We start from the raw sequence: 16,160 nt of genomic DNA, 5'->3' as shown, positions 1-16,160 counted from the left end.
AGGAACATGCTCATGAAACGTTCATAGGAGTTTGGAACTGAGTGATGCTAGTAATGGGGTGGGGATGCATAGTACAGAGTCCTTACACTCCTCAATTTATCACCTGAAATGCATAATGGAAAAGACAAATCTGAAATCTATCAAGGATATGAACATAAAAGACACTCTACGAAAGGAAAGTATACTAAAATCTTTAACCAACTTTTGTCTACTGAACTGGAAAAAAAAACAGTCCAGTCCATTCTCCTTCACCAGAAAAGTATTAATGGGAAAAACCTTGTAAAATATATGTTCTAAGAACTTACATTCATAATATTTCTGTCTTGAGTCCTTAAACTGACACTTGGCTGGACTTCAGAGTAATCTTATTGAGCTTCACTTCATCATGCTCAGTAAACACAGCTCATCATAAATCCAGTCAAGGTCTTTACCAAGGTTTTTTTAAAATCTAATTTTAAAAATAAATAAAAAAATGAGGCTAGGGTTATGGGTCTGTGGTAGAATGCATGCTAGCATTCAAGAGACCCTGGGTTCAAACCCTAGCACCAAAAAAAAAAAGATCAAAGAATGAATTAATGCATATAAAGTACATCTTCATCCATGGACAGTACTCTTACCTGGTAAAATAATTGATTATTTTTACATGGCAAAGGATATGAAAACACCAGCAATGTAATTCAATCAGCAATAGGAACTATAATTCAAGGGAACAATAGGAAGAAACAAACAAACAAACAAACAAAAAGACACTGGCAGCAGGCAGATAGGCATACTGACACAAATACGCATACACACAGTGATCTACCTTAAGCTCTTTTGTTTTATAGAACTAAATTCAGTGTCTCCCCTCCCAACATCACAACCCCAGTACTGCAAAGAGAACACAAGGGTGGCTTTATCACTGAGCAATATTCCCATCACTTTTTATTTTTATTTTGAGACAGGGTCTTGCCAAGTTGCTGAGGCTGGCCTTGAATTTATAATCCTCCTGCTTCAGCCTCCTAGTATCTGGGTACAGGTGTGTATCACCATGCTCAGTTCTGAATCTAGTGTTTCATAAAAAACTTCCATAAGCAAATTGTTCAAAAAGCTGAAATAGGAACATTCAAACGTCACCACAGAGAGATACAGTACCAATGACTTGCTTATTCTCCCCAATAATTTATTATCAATGAATGTAAGGACATAGAATATAAATTAAAACTACAAAAAAATTCCAGATAAGTATAAATAAATAGTATAAAAGAAGAGAGGTACAAGTCAAAACAAAATCAATGTGGGTCAAAGAGATGAAGCAAAAGTTCAACAAAACAATTCTGAAGGAGTTCTCAGTCAACTTCTAACATCTCTGATACAAAAGGGTTATGGTTAACTGTCCAACTTTTCTTGTGGAAATAATAAAGTCCATTGCTACTATTTTGGATACATTTCTCCTAGTAGACATTTATATACTGATTACAGGAACTGCTTAATTTCAACTGTATTTTTGTTACTAAAGCAAAAATGACATAACTGAAAATAAACTCTTTCAATAGTGATACAAACTTCATATAAAATAGGAAACAGGCATGGTGGCACACACCTATAATCCCAGCAGCAGGATTCCAAGTTCAAAAAAGTACAACTTCCCATCAGCAAACAGATAACAAGCTGCTGAAGGTTCAGATGATCATTATCATTTTTAGAGATTAAATACTTTAAAATTAAGGTCTTCACAATTTTAAAGACATCACAATTGCACACTTAGCAGACAATGGTATAGGGTAAACCTAATTTACATACACACTGAAAAACAAAAATTCCTGTGATACACCTTTTTTTGAGGTATTTGCTTTGTTCTGATGGTCTAGATCCAATTATCAGTAACTGTGATATTGCTTTGTTCTGATGGTCTAGATCCAATTATCAGTAACTGTGATATACCTGTATGTTAAGCCCTGTATTTTAATGATTAGCAAGATGATGTTGAAAGTAAACATGTTAGAGTAGACAGACAGGTAGATATGAGCTAAGGGGGGGATATGGGAAAAAGAATTTGGGGTCTACTCCTGCTGGTCATGTCTCCTAGGAACCATCTCCGTATAGTCCACTCACCAACAGACAATAAGTTTTATAGATTCTCAAATTTCTCATTGGAAAGGACAAAGAAAACTAATCTCTGGGCCTGGATGACCCAAGAGAAAGCTGGAAATACTTAGTAAAAGCACCTAAGGTCATAACTCCCTAGAGTGAGGGACAGCTCACCCAGTAGATCATGTGTCCAGAAAGATGGGAAGGATACCTCATTCTCTCACATACTCTTTCTTTCTTTTCTAGATGGCTGCCCAGATGTCCATATATCAAGATTCAACCCTTAGGTGCAGCATTTTAAACAAATGGGATAAATCTGACCTTCAAGAACTCAAAAAAATCAATTTTATTTTGCATGGAAACTTGGTCATAATATAGAGAACTGGAGATAAAGAAACATGGCCTGATTTTGGAAACAAACTTAAACATCATGCTTTTCCTGCTACAACTAAGGAACATCGACAAGTTCCATATGTTCAGGCTTTCGTGGCCCTTGATAGACAGTGCACAACTCTATAAATTGAACCCAGTTATTATGATTTTCTTGAAAATTCTACCTCCCCACCCAGAGTCCAATATGAGGAAATAAGGGAGGAGCCACGATTGACCCATCCTGGGATGCCTTTAACTACCAAAATAGAACCCTATGTTCCCCACAACTGGGCAAAGTACAATCAGGTCTTGGAGATCCCTGGCCACTTTAACCAGGACCCCTCAGTCTCTAGGCTCTGTCATGTACAAGAGGATGCAGAGCCAACAGGTCATTGTGTCCAAATTCCATTAACCACTCAAGATCTCAGACAGATGAAGGAAGACCTGGGAAGATTCAGTTGACCCTGAAAGGTTTAATAAGGAATTACAGAGGTTAACTGTGACTTTAAACCATACTTGGAGGGACGTAGGTATCCTGAATCAGACTCGCAAGCAAGAGGTACAATAGGGCATGCTGCAATATGATGATGGTGCTCATCTGACAAACTGTTAAGATTCCATGGGGGCAACTACTGTTCCTTCAACCTAACCCCAGTTGGATTATGATGGAACATAAAGGAGAAATCACACAGTTCTATTTTTGTTAAAATGTATGAAACAGTCACATCAAACCTGTGAACAATAACAAATGACCAACATAGATGAAGACCCCAATGAAAACTCTACAAACTTTTCTACAAGTTTAAGGATGGCAAACATACCATCCTTAAACCAGACTCCCCAGATGGAGAATCAGTTTTAAAGGATAAGTTCATTACTCAATCTGCCCCCATCATCAGTTGAAAATTACAAAACCTGGCCAAGGGCTATTACCTTAGGGCAACCACTTCATCTTTTATAACCAATAAAGAATGCAGAGGAGATGGGGAGGGTAAGGAATGGACAAAAGAGGAGAGAAGGACCGAGAGGGAAAAAAAAGAAAAAAGGAAAAGAGGTAATTCCAAGCCAAGTACTGGCCACATTATAGATCAGACAATCAACTCCAGGTTGTACTCAGGAGATCCCATTTCAAGGAAATTGTCATCATCATGGAAAGGGAGCACATCAGAAGAATGAATGTCACAACAGAAAGAAGCCCCCGACACCCTGATCTTTCTGCAACTGCCTGGCCACTTGAAAAAGGATAGACCCAAGGGCCAAAGGAATCATAGGTCAATACTTTATCCACTGCTGGTCCTGGACTCTGCTCTGTCCAGCTCCCCATTAGAGACTGCTAACAACCAAAACACTCCAAAGCTCAATACATTGTACATGGTGAATGAGATCATAAATTTTCTTCTGAATATAGTGTCTGCCTACTCTTTGCTAACCTCCCTCTCTGAATCATTTTTCTGTGTGTCCTGTGGGCCAAGTGGGGGGTAGATGAAAGGCAAATAGAACAAAGGTTCACACGTTCCTGAAGCTGTATATGGGAGAACTTCATGTGCTCCCACCAATTTCCAATCATACCTGACTGTCTCACTCCTATTTAGGACAACAAATGGGAATTTACTTTTCCCACCTCAACCACAGACTTTGCTACAATAGAGGCTCCAACTCAGGCCTTGAGGAATGCAAGTTGAGCTAAATAAACTCTGAGAGCTGGGAGAGTAAAATTGCATTAAGGGCAATTAATGATCTCCCTGTAAAGATTCACCTTAGGGACCCAACTCATTTCCCACATCTGAAACAATTCTCCATCAAACCTATGGCAAAAGCCAGCCTAGAATCCCTCATTGACAAGTTCCTAAAATATGAATTGTTAAAAGCCTTACATTTGTGCTGGGAAGATAGCTCAGCTGCCAAGCACAAGGCCCTGAGTTCGATCCCCAGTACTGCAAAAAAAAAAAAAAAAAAAAAAAAAAAAAAAAAAGCCTTCCATTTGCCCCTGCAATGTCCCTGTCCTCCTCATAAAGAAGGAAAACCTGGAGTATACAATTGTGCAAGTCATCTAGGCCATGAATAAAGGCATAATACCTATACAACCTTTGGTATCGTCTTTGGGATAATCACTCCAGATACCCAATGATTTTCAGTGCTACATCTAAAGAATGCCTTCTTTTCATATCCTTAGACCCATCCTTCCAATATTTGTTTGGCTTTGAGTGGGTAGAAAAAACAGGGTAAGGAACAATACCTAACTTGGACTCTTCTTTCCCAGTTATTCAGAGTAGCACCACTTATTTGGACAAGCTCCATCAAAAGATTTAAAGAGCCTAAAATTAAAGAGACATCAACTTGTACAATATGTAGATGATATGCTGATTTGATCTCCCAACAGGAGTTGGCTTATGAGCCTGTTGTTATAACCTTAAAAATCCTAACCAAATGGTTCAGTTGATTAAACAGGAAGTCTATTACCTGGGCCATATATTGTCCCCAGGTAAGAGGTGTTTACCCAAGAAGTTCAAGGCAACTGGAAAACTTCCTCTCCTGATCACCCAAACACCTCTCAGTATTTTCCTAGGGCTCATAAGATACCATAGACTGTGGATAACTGGGTACAGACCACTGGCTAGGCCCTTTTTAGATATTTTTTAAAGGGAAACATGAACAGAGCCCTAATCTTTTGGGCACCTAAACAGGAACAGGCTTTTAAAACACAAAAAATGTGTTGCTTCAGGCACCTACTCTGTGGCTTCCCAGAACAGACAGATCCTTCCAACTATTTGTGACAGAAAGGTAGGGAGTAGCCTTGGGAGTCCTGTACCAAATCTCGGAACCAAATAATTGTCCTGTGGGATATTTCTCCAAAAGATTGGATTCTGACTCTGGGCTAGCCCTCTGGCCCTGAGCAATGGCCACTAACTGCTATTAGTTTAGGAGGTTTCTAAGATTACCTTCGAACTTTCAGAGAAGGCATATATCCTATAATTTGAATTCATAGCTTATTAGAAAACCAAAGGGCCTCACTGGCTTACAGATGCCAAGTTATTCAAGTATCAGTCAATCCTTTTAGAAAGCTGACATCACTTTATACAGATGCGTTTCTTTAAATCCAACCACCCTGTTGCCCATTCTGGGGGATTGTAGGTAATGTCCCACAGGCATACATGGCAGCAGTCACTGTGTCAATGGTGTGAGCAAAGGCCCACCACTCAGGCTGGACTGGAACGCCATTCAGTGGACTTGTGATGCTTGTCTGTAGCCTTGGGAACATCTGCGATAAGCGGAGTTAAGACCTTTTCATTGGTAAGAAGCTGCAGAGTCTATGTAACCAAAAGCTTGGTGCACAATAAATGGATTTTGCTTCACTACCACCTCGAGTGAGTCCCAGTGTCTGTGTGTAGGTGACACCGTCGCCCTCACCCCTCCAAGGAAGAAACCCCATTCAATAGGGGAGCAAGTGCCTTTTCATTCTTGTAATTTGGTAACTGACCTTATACAAGAGCCAAAATGATTTACAGAGCTCCCCACTTGGTTGATTTGGACATAGTCTAGTTCTCTAATGGAAGTAGTTTTGCTTAGAATGGTATCAAAGTTGCAGGTTATACAATTGTGTTCCTCCAAGTTATCACTGAGACAGAGGCAATTCTTCCAGGAAACTCAGCCCAATGGGCAGAGTGGAAGGCACTCACTTCCATTAGTTAAGAGTTAGCAAAAGGCCAAAAGGTTACCATGTACACAAAATATAGACACTTCTTTTTAGTGGTCTAAGTCCATGTAGTTATTTGGAAAGAATGGCTACTTTGACTGCTAAATCACCCTCGTAAAATATGGACTCTAAAATTTAAGACTCTGAAAGGCAGTATAGTGTACTGGACCAAGGAAGCATCAGGAACATGAAAAACAAAATCATGAGGTAGCACAGGGCAATAAAAAAGGAAACCAGCCAACCAGAGGAGCACCATTACAGAGGTCCTCAGCTTTATCCTCTGGGAAAAGCTGTCCACATCCCAATATACCCAAGAGGGGAAAAATATGGAAGTCACAGAAAATTATTTAACACCTGAATCGTGAAGAATGAAACAGAGTAGGCTAGCTAATGTATATTCTTCAGTCCATTCAATTGAAGTTTTATAAAAGGCTTACTTGACACTTGCTATTTCTGCCCAAGAGTCTCTACCAAACATATAAGAGATTATTCACAGGCAAAAGACCCTCCCAAGAATATGAGTTTGATGGTCATGCCACCTTTGCAACCCCTAGGGCACTAGGCCTCACCACCTAGTTCAGCATATACAATGCCAAGGCACATAATTAGGAGACCAGAAACCAAATTTTACTCACCTCCCTGCTTCCAAGGGCTATAAATTTCTTCTGGTTTTTTACAGATACCTACATGGAGTGGATAAAATCTTTCTTATCAAGACAAATTAAGACCTGGAAGTATCAAAACCCCTTCTAAAGGAGACCATACCCAGGTCTGGTTACTTTGATCTCTCCAAAGAGATAATGGGTTCATCTCTCAGATTACTTAGCAGGTGATAAAGATCCTAAGAATTAAATATTTCCACCACTCTTATAAGAGATATTATTCCTCAGGAGAAGCTGAATGGGTTAACCCATACTATAAACTACACTCTGAGAAGACTCTCATTACCCTGGTTGGAGCTTCTTCCTATAGCCCTTATTTGGGTTGATTAGCTCCAAAAACTCACCTTCAGCTTAGTCCCTTTTGAGATGCTATACAGGAGGCCATACTTACACCCTAACTTGATGCCTGACACTTATAAGGTTGGCCTAAACCAATACGTAACATCTATAAGAAAGTTTTAATAGGCAATATGCACCTATGGATGAGAACAAAGCCAATTCCCTCTTTATAAGCTCTTTATAAGCCCAGAAGTCAAGTCTTAGTCAAGACTTGGAAAGAAGGATTCCCAGGAGTACCCCTAAGAGAAGGGCTACTTTACTTTTCTCTCTAACCTCTCAGTGGTGAAGGTGCTTGGGATTGCTAGCTAAATTCACCACATACCCAGATGAAGCCCTAGCCAACAGAGAACTCTGTGCTTCAAAATCAATATGTGACTATATGTACTTGTGAGCCCATAGAGGACCTAAAGTTCCTTTTCAAAAGGACAATGGGTAAGTAGATCCCTCATGAATTCAGAGGCCCCATGCCTTCTCCTCTGCCCAGTTCTGGACATCTTCTTTGTCAATTCCTAGTTCTTTGTCTCTCTGCTACCTTCCTTGTGGATTAAAACCATTTTTGTTCAATATGCCTCCTATACTCCTGATCTCAGTTCATTCTTAGCTTCATCCTACTCCCTGAGATGTTCTAACATCCTTGCCTATCATTCAAGCAGAGTTGAAAAATCACTAAAGACTGCCAAACTATCCATGCCCATAATGTTTTGCGATGCATGGACCCCACCCTTCAAGAGAGGTGAACAGCCTATACCCACTGGCCCTTTATGATTGGGCTTAGACCAAGACAGAGTTGTCCTGTACCTGCCACTGGGACATGACACAACAATCTCTAACTTCTACCCAGAGGACAGGTACTTTAATCAAGCAACATCTTTCCTATATCTTTTTAAGAGCTCATTAGTTCTAGGGCCACAATTGACCTCTATGACACTTATAAGCCAGACCAATTTGCAATCAGTCATCCCATTCCCCAGGGACTTTAGTGGGAAGACTTCCTATAAACCAATGTAACTTGACCATCAACATCACTGACTTCCTAAAAATATTTCACCTTCACCAGGGATTCTAAACAATCAACTTAGTTTGGCATAACACCCAAATTTTTCAATTGCTAGTCCTTTGTACTGCGGACTGGGAGCCAATTCTGCTCCCGTCCATCCAATTGTTGAGCTGGTGGTACCCCATGGCTTCAACCACATCCCATCCCTATATACTTAAACATGCTGAATGATACACCAAAATATTATTACAAGGCACTATACAAAACTAGGTCCGGTAAATCCTAATTAACTTGAGTGAACCCCTTTCTAAAAATGGCCAACTAGTTTAGGGTATTAGCCTCAGATATCAGACAGGCATGACTTCTTACCACAAATATCTCACTATAAGGAAGTAACAATAAAATATCTAAACACTCATTTTCTAACATAAAAATTTCAGCAGTCATTCTTCATTCATTCACTTAGTGTTTCTTACACAACTATCGTATAATGGTGTTTGGACATGATGATCAATCACAGACCACCAAAGAAGACAAACACACAAATCATCCTAAAACACCAACAGGATCCATGTGAAGGCTTTTAACATACTTACTGTGATCCATAATATATGCTCCACAAATACTCTTTCATGCCTGGACATCACTTAGAACCCTAGGACTCTGGTACTCTTTGTTTTCAAGAGTTGATAGTTTCATTTTTACACATCCTTACTTCCATCTCACCAGGTGCCTGTTACCTTCTGTGATCCAAGATCTTCCCTTTTAGCTTTCAACAACATACAAAGTTCAGAAAAAAAGAATTACCTCAGAATATCAATGAAAATAAAGAACATTTGAAGAAATGGCAAAGTACTATACTAGAATAGCCATATCTATGTGTTCTAAATTTTCACAAAAAAAAAAAAAATCAAGATTTTGTTAAGAATAATGTGCTCTAAAATGTATAGTGAGGCACAATGACTGGATTTCAGATTGTAAACTTAAGCTCAAATTCTGAAATCATTATATTCAGACAAGGTCCCATGTCATCATGAACCTAGCCAAGGCCTCTGCAATATACTCTTATTTCTCCTGATAAGGTTATATTACCTGGAATGGTTTATGTTTCCATCCCAAATGCAGCTAATATGGTTTTCACTGTCAATGCAACATCACTGAGTAGGATCCACACTGATGACACCATGAAATTCAGTAGCCAAATTCTCTCTTCCCTTCAGACATCAATTAAGTTAACAAAGGACATCATAAAAGCCTGAAAAAGTTTCAACACATAAAAAACCCACTTGAGACTCAAATTTAATTCTCTGACTACAATAAAATTAAATAATCATGATAACTTGCCTTGCTTTATTTCATAAAATTCACACACTGTGATTACATGTACAAACAAAACCAAGGGAACTAATATGCAATTATGAATAAGACAGAAACATCAAATTGGATAACATGCACTTTATATTTTTCCCAATTATATAAGTAATGGCTGTAAATTACTGCTTGTTGAAACTGATAAATAGTTGAGGTAAACATACTAAGAACAATGTGTATCTTCTAATCTTTGAAACAAGATGTCAAAGTATACTCACTGTCATGTACAACTAAAAATAACAAATAAAAATACCAAAAATCAACTGCGAAAATTCCAAATAACACTATTATCATATTGTATATAAATCAGTTACCACTTGTAATATTGTATTACAAGGAATAATCTCTAAGAAACTAAACCTCCAGTGCATGAACTTCAGACTTCTAAAATTTGACATAAGATTGAACTAATGAGTTTAAGAAAGTAGAGAGTTCCCCAAGTAACATTAAAAACTCTTTAAGGACCAATCTCAGGGTATGGCCACCTCAGTCAGGGGACTCAGGCCAGGGCCTGGAGATACCTTGGAGTACCTGCAGGTCAGATTGCACCTGAGGTCTTTCTACTCAGTGTGTTAGTGACTGCCATCTGGCTGCCTCCTTGCAGGGTTGCTCCTTTGTGTGAGCACATCCCTGGTGGTCTTTCTGCATGTCGAAAGGACATTTAGATCTTGGGACTGTAGCAAGATGGGGCCTGGGGAAGTTGAAGCCCAGGGCCCCTGGATTGCAGTTGGGTTTGTGTGGGCCAGAATGGATCTGGCAAGCCTGTGGAAAGTCAGAGACTAAAGGCAGTTCCCTGGTGGGGTGTGTGTGTGTGGGGGGGGGAATAGGTTGAAGAAATTGAAGAAAACTGGGCTCTCTCCAGCTCAGTGAGTCCTTAAGTATGCAGGGATGGAAGGGGCCAACTACAACTGCTGGGAAGACTATAAAAGGGTGTAAGGGCATCTTGCTGTTGGCTCACCCACCCAACCAGTACTGGCACCCACTGGACTGGCGCTAATATCAAACTTCGGACAACCCCACTTATCAGTAGAGAAAGGAAGCTGAGAAAATTTTTGAAATTCAACAGAAGCAAACATTCAATTTTCCACTGAGACCTTCCTCCTCTATTTTTTTTCCACCCTCTCTCTCACACCTCTACCATCTTTGAATCCAAATATTTTTCATACATCAATTTACTGAGGAATGGGATGTCTCAATAGTATATGACAGCTTCGTTGTGCATTCTTATATTTTTATTTTTTTTTAATCTGTACATATTTTTTCTCACCTTCCTGTCTCCCTGGATTCTCTTTCTCCCTTCTCTTGCACTAAAAGCCAACCTCTATTAATTCCTCCCTCACTCTTACTATAAATTTTTGCCTCTATCCTCTCTCCCTCTCCCTCATAAACATCACATTTTACACTACTTCTGTTCCCTCATTGTCCATCATTTGAAATGGTAAACCCTTTTAGCAAACATACTGTTTATATTGTAGCCAATAATTGAACCCTTCATTTCTGTCTGTTGTGACAAAATTTTAAGTGCCTTAATATGAGCCATTTGGTTTAAGGTGGTATATAGTTTGCATTGGGCGCTATAAATATTGGTCTCCCCCTTAAAGGTAAGTATTGGAAGTCTTCAGGGACACTATTAGACTACAGAATCTGTACTGCCTTAGCTCCATACCACTAGATGAGAAGACACACACACAACATGAAAAAACAAGGGAACAAAGTACCTCAAACAAACCAAGATGTTCCAACAACAGAATCAATAAACAGCACAGTAAAATGTCAGAGAAGGATATTAGAAAATACATAGTTAGATTTAACTTAACAAGGAAGGAAACAATAAAACAAATTAAAAATTCAATGGAACATATCACCAACAGACTAGACCACTTGGTAGACAGAACTCAGACAATGAAGACAGAATATATACTCTTGAAAATAAAGTTGACCACACAGAGAAGATGGTAAGAAACCATAAACAGAACTTCCAAGAAATATGGGATAACATGAAAAGATCAAATTTAAGATTTATTGGAAAAGACAAAGGTATGGAGATACAAACAAAGAAATGCACAATCTTTTCAATGACATATCAGAAAAAAAGATAGAAATTTAAAGGCTGTGAGAGAAAAAACTCAAATTACAGACAGGGGGAAAACAATTTGGATCTCTGCTGATTTCTCAACGCAGACCCTCAACACCAGGAGGTCCTGGAATAACATATATCAAGCTCTGAAAGAAAAAGGATGCCAATCGAGAATTTTATATCCAAAAAAACTAATCTTCAGAGTTGAAGATGAAATAAAAACATTCCATGATGAACAAAACTAGAAAGCCTGCACTACAGAACATTCTCAGCAAAATATCCCATGAGGAGGAAATGAAAAAAAAACAAAACAAAAACCAGCAAAGGGAGGAACTACACTAAAGGAAAGGTCAATCAAAGGAGAAACTAAGTCAGGTTAAAAACCAAAAATAAACCAAATAGACGGATAATACAAATCATATCTCAATAATAACCCTGAATGTTAATGGCCTAAACACATCAGTGAGAAGACACAGGCTGGCAGATTAGATTTTAAAAAAGGACCCAACAATATGCTGTCTGCAAGAGACTCAACTCCTAGAAAGACATCTACAGACTGAAAGTGAATGGTTGGGAAAAAACATATCACACACATGGATTGCATAAACAAGCAGAGGTTTCCATCCTCATATCAGATAAAGTGGCCTTCAAATCAAAGTTAGAAGGGATAAAGAAGGACATTTCATACTACTTAAGGTAATCATACACCAACAAGATATAACAATCATAAATACATAAGCCCCAAACAATGGAGCAGTTACATATAACAAACAAACTCTTCTCAATTTCAAGACTCAAATAGACCACAATACAATAATACTGGTTGACTTTAACACACCTCCCTCACCACTAGATAGATCTTCCAAACAAAAACTCAAACAAAGAAATTACAGAATTAAGATAATACAATCAATGATTTAGAATTAATGGAAATAGAGTATTTCATCCATCATCAAGCAAATACACTTTCTTCTCAGCAGCACATGGATGCATCTCTAAAACAGACCACATATTATGCCACAAAGCAACTTTAGGCAAATAAAAAAAAAAGAAATACTATCCTGCATTCTATCAAATCATAATGGAACAAAACTATACATACATGATAAAATAAAAAACAGAAGCTACTCCAAAACTGGAGACTAAATAGCATGCAATTGAATGATGAATGGATGAAAGAAGGAATCAAGGAGGAAATAAAATAATACTTAGAGGTAAATGAGAACAACGATAAAATATACCAAAATCTCTGGGACTATGAAGGCAATGCTAAGAGGAAAGTTCATTGCAGTAAGTTTATATATTAAAAGAATAAAAATTCAACAAATAAATAACCTAAAATTACATCTCAAAGCCCCAAATAAAGAACAAATCAAAACCAAAAGCAGCAGAAGACAGGAAATAATTAAAATCAGAGCTGAAATCAATGAAATTGAAACAAAAGAAACAATTCTAAAAATTGACAAAACAAAAGTTGGTTCTTTGAAAAAATAAATAAAATTGATAAAATCTTAGCCACACTAACAAAGTGAAAGAGAGGAAACTTAAAATACTAAAATTTGTGATGAAAAAGGAAATATTACAACAGATACTACTGAAATACAGAAGATAATCAAACTATTTTGAAAATTTATATTCAAATGAAATAGAAAAACTTGAAGACACTGACATATTTCTAGAGAAATATGATCTACCTAAACTGATGCAGGAGGACATATACAATTCAAACAGAATAATCTCAAGCAATGAAATAGAAGACGTCATCAAAAGTCTACCAACCAAGAAAAGCCCAGAACCAGACAGATTCTCAGGCAAGTTCTATAAGACCTTCAAAGAAGAATTAACACTAATACTCCTCAAATTATCCCATGAAATAGAAAAGGAGGAAACCAAAATAAACAAAAAACAAAAAAAAAAAAAGGAGGGAAGCTTTCCAAACTCATTCTATGACGCCTGTTATTACCCTTATACCAAAACCAGTAAAAGACGCATCAAGGAAAAAACTTCAGACCAGTATTCCTGATGAACACAGATGCAAAAATTCTCAATAAAATTCTGGCAATGCATACAAAAACATATTAAAAAGATAGTGTACCACAATCAAGTGGGGTTCATCCTGGAATGCAAGGTTGATTCAACATATGGAAATCAATAAACATAATATATAACATCAATAGACATAAAGACAAGAAACATATGATCATCTCAATAGACAAAGAAAAAGCATTTGACAAAATACAGTACCTCTTCATATTCAAAACACTAGAAAAACTAGAGATAGTAAGAACATACCTCAATACTGGAAGCTATCTATGCTAAACTGATGGCTGACATCATCCTAAATGGAGAAAAATTAAAAGCATTCCCTCTAAAAACTGGAACAAGACAGGGATGTCCTCTTTCACCAATTCTATTCAACACTATCCTTGAAACTCTAGTAAGATAAATCAGACAGATAAAACAAATTAAAGGGATATGAATAGGAAAACTATCACTATGAGGATGACATGATTCTATATTTAGAATATCCAAAAAATTCCACCAGAAAACTGCTATAACTCATAAATGAATTCAACAAGGTAGCAGGATATAAAGTCAATACCTATAAATCAAATGCATTTCTATACATATGTGACAAATGTACTGCAAGAAAAATTAGGAAACTACCCTACTCACAATAGCCTCAACAAAAAATAAAATACTTGGGAATGAATTTAACAAAAGAGGTGAAAGACCTCTACAATTAAAACTACAGAACACTAAGAAAGAAATTGAAGAACATCTTAGAAGATGGAAAGATCTCCCATGCTCTTGAATAGGCAGAATTAATATTGTCAAAATGGCCACACTACCAGAAGTATTGATTCAATGCAATTCCTATTAAAATCCCAATGACATTCTTCATAGAAATAGAAAAAGCAATCATGAAATTCATTTGTAAAAATAAGATACCCAGAGTAGCCAAGGCAATCCTTAGTAAGAAGAGTGAAGCAGGAGGCATCACACTACCAGATCTTAAACTACACTACAGAGCAATAGTAACAAAAACAGCAATATATTGGCACCAAAATAGACATGTAGACCTATGGTACAAAATAGAAGACCCAGAGACAAACCCACATAAATACAGATATCTCATACTAGATAAAGGTGCCAAAAATATACACTGGAGAAAAGAGCCTATTCAAAATAAATGGTGCTGGGAAAACTGGAAATTCACATGTAACAAAATGAAATTAAATCTCTATCTCTCACCCTGTACAAAAATCTACTCAAAGTGGATCAAAGACTTAGGCACTAGAACAGAGACCCTGCACATAATAGAAGAAAAAGTAGACCCAAATCTTCATCATGTCAGCATAGGACCTGAATTCCTTAGCAAGACTCCTAAAGCGCAAGAAGTAAAATCCAGAATCAATAAATGGGATGGATTCAAACTAAACAGCTACTTCTCAGGAAGGGAAACAATAACGTGAAGAGAGAGCCTACAGAATGGGAAAAAGTCTTTACCACATGCCTCAGATAGAGCACTAATCTCCAGGATATACAAAGAACTCAAAAAACACCAAAAAGCAAATAACCCATTCAATTAATGAGCTAAGGAACTGAGCAGACACTTCATAGAAGATAATATAATCAATCAACAAATACGCAAAAAAATGTTCAATATCTCTAGCAATTAGAGAAATACAAATCAAAACTACTCTAAGATTTCATCTTACTCCAGACAGAATGGCAAATATCAAGAATACAAGCAATAACTGTTGGCGAGGATGTGGGGAGAAAGTACACTCATACATTACTGGTAGAATCACTATGGAAAGCAGTATGAACATTCCTAAGAAAACTTGAAATGGAACCACCATTTGACCCAGTTGTCCCACTCCTTAGTTTATACCCAAAGAACTTAAAATCAGTGTACTGTGGTGGCACAGCCACATCAATGTTTATAGCAGCTCAATTCACAATAGCTAAACTATGGAACCAGCCTAGATGTCCTTCAACAGATGAATGGATAAAAAAATGTGGTAAATATACACACTGGACTATTACTCAGCCTTAAAGAATAATGAAATTATGGCATTTGCAGGTAAAAGGATGGAACCAGAGAATATCATGCTAAGTGAAATTAGCCAATCCTAAGAAACCGAAGGCCAAATGTTCTGATAATAAGATGCTGTTTCATAGTGGATGTTGGGTAGGGAAGAATGAAGGACCTTTGGATTATGCAAAGGGGAGTGAGTGGTGGGGTGGGGCAATGGGGATGGGAACAACAGTAGAATGAGACAGACACTATTACTCTATATAAATGTACAAATTTTTTTTAAATAAAATATGTGCAGAAATCTGCAGGAATCACCTGAATGATTAAAATAACAAACTTTTTAAGGACAAAATTCAACTGACCTATAATATGAATATATTATACCATAAATACTACATAACCAACTTTAACACAGCAGTTAAATATTAAATTCCAATTGTATTTCAAACTGATATTCAAACCACAATGAAAACAATTAGACATTATATACAACTTGAATCTATGGAGTCATTAATAACTACACATACCAGTAA

The 16,160-nt window shown here is 37.4% G+C and overlaps 1 long non-coding RNA gene and 2 other non-coding genes across 11 annotated transcripts in view; all 3 read right to left on the bottom strand.

Annotated features, from left to right (window-relative positions):
- LOC124977375 (uncharacterized) overlaps nucleotides 1–9,159 on the bottom strand; it is a 45,941-nt gene extending 36,782 nt beyond the window's left edge. For 5 of the 9 annotated variants that reach the window (XR_007107174.1, XR_007107166.1, XR_007107172.1 and 2 more), the window contains exon 1: nucleotides 306–406. This is a non-coding gene — a long non-coding RNA (uncharacterized LOC124977375). Of the gene's footprint in view, nucleotides 1–305; nucleotides 407–4,678; nucleotides 4,758–6,771; nucleotides 6,820–8,730 lie in introns of those variants that run through there. The other 4 variants (XR_007107169.1, XR_007107168.1, XR_007107171.1 and 1 more) reach the window with 4 other exon arrangements.
- Nucleotides 350–416, bottom strand: LOC124978528 (small nucleolar RNA SNORD64). The gene has a single exon (XR_007107507.1). It is a non-coding gene; the product is annotated as a small nucleolar RNA SNORD64 (small nucleolar RNA).
- Nucleotides 9,101–9,174, bottom strand: LOC124978543 (small nucleolar RNA SNORD107). Its single transcript, XR_007107519.1, has one exon. It is a non-coding gene; the product is annotated as a small nucleolar RNA SNORD107 (small nucleolar RNA).
- Between the last annotated feature and the right edge of the window lie 6,986 nt (nucleotides 9,175–16,160).

Source organism: Sciurus carolinensis, chromosome 2 (genome assembly GCF_902686445.1).
Source record: "Sciurus carolinensis chromosome 2, mSciCar1.2, whole genome shotgun sequence".
Taxonomy (NCBI): Eukaryota; Metazoa; Chordata; class Mammalia; order Rodentia; family Sciuridae; genus Sciurus; species Sciurus carolinensis.
The sequence above is the reverse complement of the archived record's forward strand: the minus strand, read 5'-3'. Positions and strand labels throughout refer to the sequence as shown.